Source organism: Phyllobates terribilis, unplaced genomic scaffold (assembly GCF_046119375.1).
Source record: "Phyllobates terribilis strain yellow unplaced genomic scaffold, ASM4611937v1 Scaffold_12__6_contigs__length_324123572, whole genome shotgun sequence".
Classification (NCBI taxonomy): Eukaryota; Metazoa; Chordata; class Amphibia; order Anura; family Dendrobatidae; genus Phyllobates; species Phyllobates terribilis.
Window position 1 is genome coordinate 174015600 of NW_027362772.1, and position 13065 is coordinate 174028664.

The 13065-nt window shown below is 41.3% G+C and overlaps 2 non-coding genes across 2 annotated transcripts; both read right to left on the reverse strand.

The window, feature by feature from the left end:
* Positions 1-2845: 2845 nt before the first annotated feature.
* TRNAL-CAG (transfer RNA leucine (anticodon CAG)) lies at positions 2846-2928 on the reverse strand. Its single transcript has one exon. It is a non-coding gene; the product is annotated as a tRNA-Leu (tRNA).
* Positions 2929-4112: 1184 nt separating this feature from the next.
* Positions 4113-4185, reverse strand: TRNAF-GAA (transfer RNA phenylalanine (anticodon GAA)). The gene has a single exon. It is a non-coding gene; the product is annotated as a tRNA-Phe (tRNA).
* Positions 4186-13065: the final 8880 nt, after the last annotated feature.

The window sequence follows — 13065 nt, forward strand, 5'->3', positions numbered from 1 at the left end:
GTCCCACACACAGCTAGAAGCCCAATATTTTTTCAGAGGTAGATGCAGAAAAAAATATATTCAGTTTGCAACCTGATGGAGGTCAGTATAGATGGAGTAATAGAACAAGTCACACACACAGCTAGAAGCCCAAATATTTTTTCAGAGGTAGATGCAGATAAAAATTATTTTTAATTTGCAACCTGATGGAGGTCAGTAGAGATGGACTAATAGAGAAAGTCCCACACACTGCTAGAAGGCCAAATATTTTTTCAGAGCTAGATGCAGATAAAAATTATTTTTAATTTGCAACCTGATGGAGGTCAGTATAGATGGACTAATAGAGAAAGTCCCACACACTGCTAGAAAGCCAAATATTTTTTCAGAGCTAGATGCAGATAAAAATTATATTCAATTTGCAACCTGTTGGAGGTCAGTATAGATGGACTAATAGAACAAGTCCCACACACAGCTAGAAGCCCAAATATTTTTTCAGAGGTACTGTAGATGCAGATAAAAATTATTTTTAATTTGCAACCTGATGGAGGTCAGTATAGATGGACTAATACAACAAGTCCTACACACAGCTAGAAGCCCAATATTTTTTCAGAGGTAGATGCAGAAAAAAATATATTCAGTTTGCAACCTGATGGAGGTCAGTATAGATGGAGTAATAGAACAAGTCCCACACACAGCTAGAAGCCCAAATATTTTTTCAGAGGTAGATGCAGATAAAAATTATTTTTAATTTGCAACCTGATGGAGGTCATTATAGATGGACTAATAGAGAAAGTCCCACACACTGCTAGAAGGCCAAATATTTTTTCAGAGCTAGATGCAGATAAAAATTATATTCAATTTGCAACCTGATGGAGGTCAGTATAGATGGACTAATAGAGAAAGTCCCACACACTGCTAGAGGGCCAAACATTTTTTCAGAGCTAGATGCAGATAAAAATTATATTCAATTTGCAACCTGATGGAGGTCAGTATAGATGGACTAGTAGAACAAGTCCCACACACAGCTAGAAGCCCAAATATTTTTTCAGAGGTACTGTAGATGCAGATAAAAATTATTTTTAATTTGCAACCTGATGGAGGTCAGTATAGATGGACTAATAGAGAAAGTCCCACACACTGCTAGAAGGCCAAATATTTTTTCAGAGCTAGATGCAGAAAAAAATTATATTCAGTTTGCAACCTGATGGAGGTCAGTATAGATGGACTAATACAACAAGTCCCACACACAGCTAGAAGCCCAATATTTTTTCAGAGGTAGATGCAGAAAAAAATATATTCAGTTTGCAACCTGATGGAGGTCTGTATAGATGGATTAATAGAACAAGTCCCACACACAGCTAGAAGCCCAATATTTTTTCAGAGGTAGATGCAGAAAAAAATATATTCAGTTTGCAACCTGATGGAGGTCAGTATAGATGGACTAATACAACAAGTCCCACACACAGCTAGAAGCCCAATATTTTTTCAGAGGTAGATGCAGAAAAAAATATATTCAGTTTGCAACCTGATGGAGGTCTGTATAGATGGATTAATAGAACAAGTCCCACACACAGCTAGAAGCCCAATATTTTTTCAGAGGTAGATGCAGAAAAAAATATATTCAGTTTGCAACCTGATGGAGGTCAGTATAGATGGACTAATACAACAAGTCCCACACAGCTAGAAGCCCAATATTTTTTCAGAGCTAGATGCAGAAAAAAATTATATTCAATTTGCAACCTGATGGAGGTCAGTATAGATGGACTAATAGAATGATGCTATGCCCAAAAGACTTTACTTCACTAGGTGCAGTAAAAAAATTGGTATTCTATACACAGGTGGTATATCTTGCAACACAGATAGGCTACTCCACTGACTAACACACTCTGCAATAAGCCAAAAAGGATTATCTTTGCTAGATTCAGCCAAATGCTGTGAAAAAAACTTGCACAGCACTGGCACAGACCTGCCTGGCAAAAACTGATAGGAACTGATGTAACCTAGTCCTGTAAAGGACTCCAATTACAATTAGTCTTTACTCCCAAAATCTATCTATTTAAGAGCACAGACCTGCCTGATAAAAGTCGTAGGAAATGCTGTAACCTAGTCCTTAAAAGGACTGCAATCACAACTATTCCCTACTCCCAAGCTATCTGTAGATTTGTGCGAAAATTGGCTTGAAATTAACAAGGTATAGCGCACAGAGCAACAGCGGTGCCATCTAACACGCAGCTGCAGCAGTGAGAAAATGGTGGCGACGGGGAAAATGGCTTGGTCTTATAGGGCAAGGACATGTGACATACACTGCCATTGACACATGCCCTTGCTTGTGTGAAAAAAAGCACTTCGCTCCGTGTGTGCGCTGCTGATAGGCTGACAGATTGCACCTCCCCACTGTAAATGCGGGAAAGAGAAAAAAAAAATGGAGATCTTCATTGTTCCTGCAGAGATCCATCCCCTGCCCCTCCCCCCACCCCGCTGTACACTCAAACTGCGTATTAACATTAATTTTCATCATTACTGAGAAAAACTCCAGTTATGATTTTGGTGCACGAACAGTTATCGAACATAACCTCGAACAGCCAAATTTTTCTCAAATTGTTCGTGTTCGCCGAACGGCTCGAACACCGCCCAAAACAGCTCGAATTTGAGATTGGCGAACAGTTCGAGTAGAACAATGCTCATCTCTATTTAAGATTTGCCTCAAAGACCCCAAGGAATACTGCCAAAGTGCCAACGTTGAGAATTGGTTTTGCTAAGCCCCATCACTTTTAGTTATCAATTTGAGATTGCCACCAATAGAGCGGACCCCCAACTAATCAGTAACAGGAGTGAAGCTGTACAATTTCTTGAAATAAAATTCTAATGTCAGAAGTGGGATTTGAACCCACGCCTCCAGGAGAGACAGTGACCTGAACACAGCGCCTTAGACCACTCGGCCATCCTGACTTCTTTTTGCTTTTGTAATTTAACTCTTTCTAAGCTAAGCAGTAGAAAGATGAGCATTACTTGTGATGAAAGGAAATATGCCATGATTTCTTTTATTTTAATATTGATTTGTAACCTATTAGTTACAGCCAATTTTGAGCTTCATGACCAAGCACCGTTTTTTAAATTTGACATGTATCAATTTATGTGGCAATAACACTGGAATGCTTAACATATCCCCGTGATTCTGATAGTGTTATTTTGTAACACATTGTACTTTATATTAATGGTAAATTTAGGTCAATATATATTTAGTTTTTCTTGTGAAAATATCTAAAGTTGCACAATTTCATTGAAATGTGGTGATGCCCCATATGTCTTCAGAAACTACTGTTTGGTCACACAGCAGGGCTTTGAAAGTAAGAGTGCTATTTGGGTTTTGGGAATGCAGATTTTTCAAGAATATTTTGAGGGTGACATTTGCGGAGTTCCAAAAGTTCCAAAACAGCAGAAACCCCTCTAAAGTGATCCCATTTTATAAATTACTCCTCACAATGAATTCATCAACACCAGCAATTACTATTATTGTCCAACAGGTGTTTTCACTCTGCAACATCCAGAATTGCAAATAAGCCAGTTTAGTGCCCAGCTTGCGCTAATGGAGACAAGCACCCCATACATTTTAATTGGGCTCTCCTCGCTACAGAAATGCCAAATCTGTGGATTCTTTGTCTTACCATTAACGTGGAAACCCCTATTTTTAGAATGAAAGATGACGGTCCTGAGTTGGGGCTTGTGTTTTTTGCCTTCCTGGCTTTTTTCCCAAACATCTTTGTTCCTGGCATATTATTTAAGCATATTTGTCTCAGTAATGCCACAGCGATTCATAGTCAAACATAAATGTCTGAAATCATTCAGCTAGTGTCTGATACATGCTGCCCGTATTAGCTATCAGGTTTCCTTTAAATCCTCATACAGCTAAGTCAAACTAAAATAAAACAAAGTGATGACGTCCAGAATGAAGGAAAAATTACAAAAAATATTATTTTCCTCAAAAGTTAAAAGTGTTCAGTTCTCAAGTTTCTATCATTTTATTTCCTGTAGATAGTTATAATGATTAGGATTTTTATATTCTCTGTAAACAGTCAGTCCATATGCTTTGTTTATTTTCTGCTTAAAATTTAATGGGTGAAGAAAAAAACTTTTGCCGAAACCCGGGATTGAACCAGGGACCTTTAGATCTTCAGTCTAACGCTCTCCCAACTGAGCTATTTCGGCAGGACACATTTAGATTCAGGAATGTTCAACACACTGTAGATGTCACAACTGGATGTATTTATTTTTACTTTGACTTGTTTTTGCAAGATTATCTATATTTGAAAGTCCCGCTATTTTGCGTACATATTTAAGAACTTACATTAATTCTTTGTGAATGAATAGAAAAAACAGCAATTCTGCATTTTTTTTACATTTTCAAATTTACTCAATTCGCCAGGGTAATTCTGACTGTGTCTCTGTAGGACAGGTGATGATTGAGCATAAAACACAATTTGTAAGCATAATGTTGCATCAAGCTTTATTTTTTTCTTAGGTGCAAACAATTGGAGTGAAGAAAGGAGATGCAAATTTAGAGAAAATATTCTACTGATTGTTAATGTTGAAAGTGAAAACATTTGTCCCAAATTGTGGTGAAACTTTGATGTCAGTATCACATGCGCATTTCAGACTTGTTAAACTATGTTCATCTGCTCTTTTAGCTTTTGTTTATTAAGTATATATATAGTCTATTGATGCCTGAGGTAAAAAAATCTGAAATTAGACTTACTGGTAATTCGGTTTCTAGGAATCTTCCACGACAGCACCTTAGGAGGTTCACTCTCTGCCCTAATAGGGACAGAGAACACATAGAGATGAAATAGTCCCTCCCATTTTCCTATCCACAGTATTTTTCCGATGCCAAAGCAACAACTAGCATATGCACAAAGAAACTATTTGATGTTCCCAGAAGTCTTTTGTGAAAGCACAAATACAGGACATTTAAGATTTGCCTCAAGGACCCCCAGGAATACTGCCAAAGTTCCAACGTTGAGAATTGGTTTTGCTAAGCCCCATCACTTTTAGTTTTCGATTTGAGATTGCCACCAATAGAGCGGACCCCCAACTAATCAGTAAAATGAGTAAAGCTGTACAATTTTTTGAAAGAAAATGCTAATGTCAGAAGTGGGATTCGAACCCACGCCTCCAGGAGAGACAGTGACCTGAACGCAGCGACTTAGACTGTTCCTGACTTCTTCTGGCTTTTGTAGTTTAATTCTTTCTAAGCTAAGCAGTAGAAAGATGAGCATTACTTGTGATGAAAGGAAATATGCCATGATTTCTTTTATTTTAATATTGATTTGTAACCTATTAGTTACAGCCAATTTTGAGCTTCATGACCAAGCACCGTTTTTTAAATCTGACATGTATCAATTTATGTGGCAATAACACTGGAATGCTTAACATATCCCCGTGATTCTGATAGTGTTATTTTGTAACACATTGTACTTTACATTAATGGTAAATTTAGGTCAATATATATTTAGTTTTTCTTGTGAAAATATCTAAAGTTGCACAATTTCATTGAAATGCGGTGATGCCCCATATGTCTTCAGAAACTACTGTTTGGTCACACAGCAGGGCTTTGAAAGTAAGAGCGCTATTTGGGTTTTGGGAATGCAGATTTTGCAAGAATATTTTGAGGGTGACATTTGGGGAGTTCCAAAAGTACCAAAACAGCAGAAACCCCTCCAAAGTGATCCCATTTTATAAATTACTCCTCACAATGAATTCATCAATGCCAGCAATTACTATTATTGTCCAACAGGTGTTTTCACTCTGCAACTAGAGATGAGCGTTGTTCTACTCGAACTGCTCGCCAATCTCAAATTCGAGCTGTTTTGGGCGGTGTTCGAGCCGTTCGGCGAACACGAACGATTTGAGAAAAATTCGGCTGTTCAAGGTTATGTTCGATAGCTGTTAGTGCACCAAAATCATAACTGGATTTTTTCTCAGTAATGATGAAAATTAATGTTAATACGCAGTTTGAGTGTACAGCGGGGTGGGGGGAGGGGCAGGGGATGGATCTCTGCAGGAACAATGAAGATCTCCATTTTTTTTTCTCTTTCCCGCATTTGCAGTGGGGAGGTGCAATCTGTCAGCCTATCAGCAGCGCACACACGGAGCGAAGTGCTTTTTTTCACACAAGCAAGGGCATGTGTCATTGGCAGTGTATGTCACATGTCCTTGCCCTATAAGACCAAGCCATTTTCCCCGTCGCCACCATTTTCTCACTGCTGCAGCTGCGTGTTAGACGGCACCGCTGTTGCTGTGTGCGCTATACCTTGTTAATTTCAAGCCAATTTTCGCACAAATCTACAGATAGCTTGGGAGTAGGGAATAGTTGTGATTGCAGTCCTTTTAAGGACTAGGTTACAGCATTTCCTACGACTTTTATCAGGCAGGTCTGTGCTCTTAAATAGATAGATTGTGGGAGTAAAGACTAATTATAATTGGAGTCCGTTTCAGGACTAGGTTACATCAGTTCCTATCAGTTTTTGCCAGGCAGGTCTGTGCCAGTGCTGTGCAAGTTTTTTTCACAGCATTTGGCTGAATCTAGCAAAGCTAATCCTTTTTGGCCTATTGCAGAGTGTGTTAGTCAGTGGAGTAGCCTATCTGTGTTGCAAGATATACCACCTGTGTATAGAATACCAATTTTTTTACTGCACCTAGTGAAGTAAAATCTTTTGGGCATAGCATCATTCTATTAGTCCATCTATACTGACCTCCATCAGGTTGCAAATTGAATAAAAATTTTTTCTGCATCTAGCTCTGAAAAAATATTGGGCTTCTAGCTGTGTGTGGGACTTGTTCTATTAATCCATCTATACAGACCTCCATCAGGTTGCAAACTGAATATATTTTTTTCTGCATCTACCTCTGAAAAAATATTGGGCTTCTAGCTGTGTGTGGGACTTGTTCTATTAATCCATCTATACAGACCTCCATCAGGTTGCAAACTGAATATATTTTTTTCTGCATCTACCTCTGAAAAAATTTTGGGCTTCTAGCTGTGTGTGGGACTTGTTCTATTAATCCATCTATACAGACCTCCATCAGGTTGCAAACTGAATATATTTTTTTCTGCATCTACCTCTGAAAAAATATTGGGCTTCTAGCAGTGTGTGGGACTTGTTGTATTAGTCCATCTATACTGACCTCCATCAGGTTGCAAACTGAATATATTTCTTTCTGCATCTACCTCTGAAAAAATATTGGGCTTCTAGCTTTGTGTGGGACTTGTTCTATTAATCCATCTATACAGACCTCCATCAGGTTGCATACTGAATATATTTTTTTCTGCATCTACCTCTGAAAAAATATTGGGCTTCTAGCTGTGTGTGGGACTTGTTTTATTAATCCATCTATACAGACCTCCATGATGTTGCAAACTGAATATATTTTTTTCTGCATCTACCTCTGAAAAAATATTGGGCATCTAGCTGTGTGTGGGACTTGTTGTATTAGTCCATCTATACTGACCTCCATCAGGTTGCAAACTGAAGATATTTTTTTCTGCATCTACCTCTGAAAAAATATTGGGCTTCTAGCTGTGTGTGGGACTTGTTCTATTAATCCATCTATACAGACCTCCATCAGGTTGCAAACTGAATATATTTTTGTCTGCATCTAGCTCTAAAAAAATATTTGGCCTTCTATCTGTGTGTGGGACTTGTTCTATTAGTCCATCTCTACTGACCTCCATCAGGTTGCAAACTGAATATCATTTTTTTCTGCATCTACTTCTGAAAAAATATTTGGGCTTCTAGCTGTGTGTGGGACTTGTTCTATTAGTCCATCTATACTGACCTCCATAAGGTTGCAAACTGAATATAATTTTTTTCTGCATCTACCTCTGAAAAAATATTTGGCCTTCTAGCTGTGTGTGGGACTTGTTCTATTAGTCCATCTATACTGACCTCCATCAGGTTGCAAATTGAATATAATTTTTTTCTGCATCTAGCTCTGAAAAAATGTTTGGCCTTCTAGCAGTGTGTGGGACTTGTTCTATTAGTCCATCTATACTGACCTCCATCAGGTTGCAAATTCAAAATAATTTTTTGTCTGCATCTACCTCTGAAAAAATATTTGGCCTTCTAGCAGTGTGTGGGACTTGTTCTATTAGTCCATCTATACTGACCTCCATCAGGTTGCAAACTGAATATAATTTTTTTCTGCATCTACCTCTGAAAAAATATTTGGGCTTCTAGCTGTATGTGGGACTTGTTCTATTAGTCCATCTATACTGACCTCCATAAGGTTGCAAACTGAATATAATTTTTTTCTGCATCTACCTCTGAAAAAATATTTGGCCTTGTAGCTGTGTGTGGGACTTGTTCTATTAGTCCATCTATACTGACCTCCATAAGGTTGCAAACTGAATATAATTTTTTTCTGCATCTAGCACTCTAAAAATATTTGGCCTTCTAGCAGTGTGTTGGACTTGTTCTATTAGTCATCTATACTGACCTCCATCAGGTTGCAAATTCAAAATAATTTTTTGTCTGCATCTACCTCTGAAAAAATATTTGGCCTTCTAGCAGTGTGTGGGACTTGTTCTATTAGTCCATCTATACTGACCTCCATCAGGTTGCAAACTGAATATAATTTTTTTCTGCATCTAACTCTGAAAAAATATTTGGCCTTCTAGCAGTGTGTGGGTCTCATTGTATTAGGCCATCTATACCAAGCTCCACCAGCTTTTCAATTAATAATAATTTTTCGCTGCATCTAGCCCTGAAAATAATTTTTCTTCCCAATAGTGGTAGCAATAGAAATATGGGGCGCGCTCCTGGCTTACAAAAATATACGCTTCATAACAAAAAACACCAGCTTAGCGCACTGCATTAATAAGATGGCATCATCGTCTCTCCCAGTGCTAGGCCTACTACCCAGGCTAGCATTCCTGTGTCTAAAACACAATGTATGGGTCCGCGCTAGCCACTATGCTGAGGGGTCTAAAGCTGCTGCTAACGCTTTATAACAATTCAATTGGCAGATTTTCACAGAGCTCTTCCACAATGCCCACCCATCGGGACAACAGTTGCCCACCTTCCCTATGGGATCTAGTGGCGAATAGTTGATGCCATTAATCAGAGCGTCAGTTGCCCCGTCGACGTGGCAAGCATATGGTAAGGCATGGGAAGAGTGGACACGACTAGTAGCAGGCAGACGGGTTGACCAATGTGAACAAGCCAGATCACAAGTCACCATAGAATTTCTCCACCAGCTAATGATGAGGGGCATATCAGGGGCGTAAGCGCAGCGGTGTCTGACCGGAGTAGCATTTCACTTCCAACTACTGAATTGGGGAGATGTGACAAAGATTCATCATCAGACAATCCATAAAAGGGTGGAAAAGGGGTCAGCCAAGTCAGGAGTGTAGACGTCCCGTCCCGTGTCACTAAAACTGATTTCTCACATCATATCCCTAACACCATTAACATGACACTCACAATTTGAAGCAACACTACTGTCTACTGCATTTGTGATCGCCTTCTTCGGGGCGCTATGCATAAGCGAATTAGTCCCTCAATCCAAAATTAGCACCAGTGGAGGCTTATTACACCAGGACGTAGTCATAGGCACTAATGCAATACGTCTACGCATACACAAATCGAAAATGGTTCCAGCGGGCAGGGGCACTTGGGTACTTCTACAACCCACAAACGGTACACTGAGTCGGGTAACAATAGTAAAACCATATCTAACCATCAGATCACAAAGTAATTTGTTCCTATCACACATTGATGGGACGCCATTATCAAGATACCAGTTCCAAGCTATATTTAATAAATGCATAACATCGGCAGGGAACCACCCCAAAGATTACGGGACACACTCATTCCGCATAGGCGCGGCCACAGAAGCAGCAAGAGCAGGACTGTCAGAAACGGAAGTTCAGAGGATAGAGAGATGGTGATCCACGTGTTTGGCAAGATACATAAGACCAGACTTGTTATCCTAACGTAGTTTGTTTCTTTTACAGGTGACGCTAAGCCAACAGTGTGGGTGATAGGCCACTCGTATATATACTGGGCAGATTAAAGGGCGAAAGTCCGCCCAGGCGGGAGGAAATTAGAGTTTCATAACACATATTTCAACTGGAGAGGTATTAGAGGCCTGCTATGGCCATAGGTACTAATGGAGGTAATCAAGGTAGGGAGAGAGGCAAGATGTCTGGTCATCTTAGTTATACAGGCCGGGGGAAACAACCTAGGTCATCACAAGAGCGCATAACTAATGGCAATAATGAAACTAGACACTGAGCGCTTCAGAGAATTTTTCACAAAACTAGCTATAGTATGGTCAGAGATTGTGCCGATAGCGGTATGGCAAGGTGCGCGAGACATCACGGCCATCGAACGGACAAGGCGGGTAATAAATATTCGGATGGCAAAATTTAGAAGAGACAGAGGCGGTGTAGTGGTACGACACCGACAACTGGAAGGAGATAAAGCAGGCCTCATACGGCCCGACGGTGATCACTTAATGGATATTGGACTGGACATATTCCTGTCAGGACTCCAGGACGGAGTGGAACAAGCGTTAAGAGTGATGGGTGGGGGTCAGAGTCCTGCATACGAGTACGCAGGATCCTCCGTGGCCTGGAAATAGAAAGGACATGTTGGAGAGTTACACTTGTTGGCCAAGTTGCCGGAGTGGAGACCCAGGGCATGCTGCAACAAGCTGAATTATTTTAGAAATAAAATGTCTTTCTAATGGAATGAGTATAAAGAGTTAATAAAGCTGTGACCGATCCTCACCCATCCAGTTGTAAGAGTTACATTATTGTATTGTCAAGGAAAGGGGGGCGGTAGGGGGGCTGAGCGTCTGGGTTTGGTTGGGGGTCCCCACAGTCTGCCTAGGCTAGATGCATTTAAAAATTCTTATTAGATACACAGGCGGTGCAGCTTGATTCGCAGCTGGGCTACTACGCCCAAAGTATTGCCTAGGCTAGATGCAGTTAAAAATTCTACGCTGACTAGCAGACACTGAAGATTTGGAGCAGACCTCTGAGTAAACAGCTCTTCAGACTCAATCATCTGTGTTACCCCAAGCCATAGTGTATGTAGTTTCTTACAGTTAAAAGGGGTGGGGGAGCGACCCAACCCACCTGGAATTGACGATGCCAACGTCACGTAAGACACAGCAAGGGGACTCCAAAAAGAGTTTCCATTTTTTCCCAAAATTGTGGCACAGACACCACTTAACCCTAGAACGCATACCTGGGGCCTCGCAGTCCCGCCCTGTTAATTGTTTTCTATTTTCTGCAAGATTACTTTAGTTAGAATTTTGAAACTCTAGGTATTCTTCATGTATATAGTTGTTTGTCATTTGAGTTTGAGTTATTCAATGTTATTTGCACACGGGCCTAAAAGGCCCCAGGTATATGAAAGTGTAGATTTTTATGGTCATGCGTTCTAGGGTTAAGTGGCATCAATTGCCCCACAGTTGCTTAAAACGGTTGGTGAGGTGATATTACCAAATCCTCAAGCTTTTAGCCTCCCAAGGATAACACAGGATTAGAAAAGTCCTTGCGAATCCATGATTTGTTCATCTTTATGAACGTGAGTCTGTCTACATTCTGAGTGGACAGCCGCGTGCGCTTATCTGTCAGCACACCATCAGCAGCGCTGAACACACGTTCAGAGAGAACACTGGCTGCAGGGCATGACAAGATCTCCAAGGCGTGAGTGGCGAGCTCCGGCCATTTTTCCAGATTGGAATACCAAAATGAGCAAGGGTCCAGTGACACAGTCATGGCTTCGATGTTCACTTGGAGATACTCCTGCACCATCCTCTCTAGGCATTGACTATGTGTCAGACTTCTTGTCTCTTGTGGCCTTGCAAAGGATGGTCTAAAAAAGTGGTGAAACGATTTTACAAAATTGCTGTTACCAGCAGATACTGTGTTACTGTTACGGTTTGAGTGATGAAGACTCGACAGTCCCGCGGTTGGCAAGTTAGAACTGTGAGATTCACTTTGTGCACCACTGGTGTTTTGTGGAAAAGCACATGTAAGATTCTGCAACAGCGTCTGCAGATACTCCTGCATGCGTCAATCCCTTTTTATGGCAGGAATTATTTCGGCAAATTTACTTTTGTACCGGGGATCTAAGAGTGTGGCAACCCAGTAGTCGAGATTACTTCGAATTCTGCAATCTGAGGGTCATGTTGCAGGTAGTGCAGCAAGAAGGCACTCATGTGTCTTGCGCATCCAGGAGGACCAAGTCCTTGTTGTGTTGGTAGCGAGGTAAGAATCATGCTTCTTTCCTCTGCCCTCTCCCCCCAACCTCGCACAACAGAAATGTGATCAAGGTCTCCCTCATCTGATGAGTCTTCCATGCCCATCGCCAGTTCATCCTCCACTTCTTCCTCGGCTCCTGCACCTTCCTCAACAGTTTGGCTGCTACCATGCGCCCTGTTTAATCCCTCTCCCTCACCCTCCCATGCCTGCCTCCTTGGTGCTGCCAACCGTCTGGACCTTGGAGATGTTATCCCTTCCGCATACGACTCCTCCTCTACTTCCTCCACCTCCTCTTGTCCGACCACCTGACTCTGAATTCTGTTTAATGTGTGCTCCAGCATGTAAATCACCGGAATAGTTATGCTGATAATGGCATCGTCGTCAGCGCTAAACATCTTCGTCGCCATTTCAAAACTGTGCAGAAAGGTGTGTGGCGCCCCTGAGGGTGCAGTCACCACAGAGTTACTGCATCTCACCCAGAGGTGTGGTATCTCACCCTCAGGTAAGGAAGGCGTATGGCTCGGGACCCTAACACCTGCATCCAACACATACCCGCAGTGGGGTTAGGGCGAGATTGCTCCTAAGGGAGAGCACAGTCCCAGGTCCCTAGCTGGTGGGAGGATCCTATGTAGTGGGTGCTTAGGGGAGCAGCTTAGGGGAGCACATGACAGGGAGAGTATAAATAGGAAGCCATCTTAGAAAGAGCAAGCCAGTCAGAGGAGGAAAAGTGACAGGAGCAGAGGCTCGGCATGAGCTCTGCTCCGGAGGCGGGCCTAGCCTGGGAGGCCCAGGACTGAAGGAGAGAAGAGAGG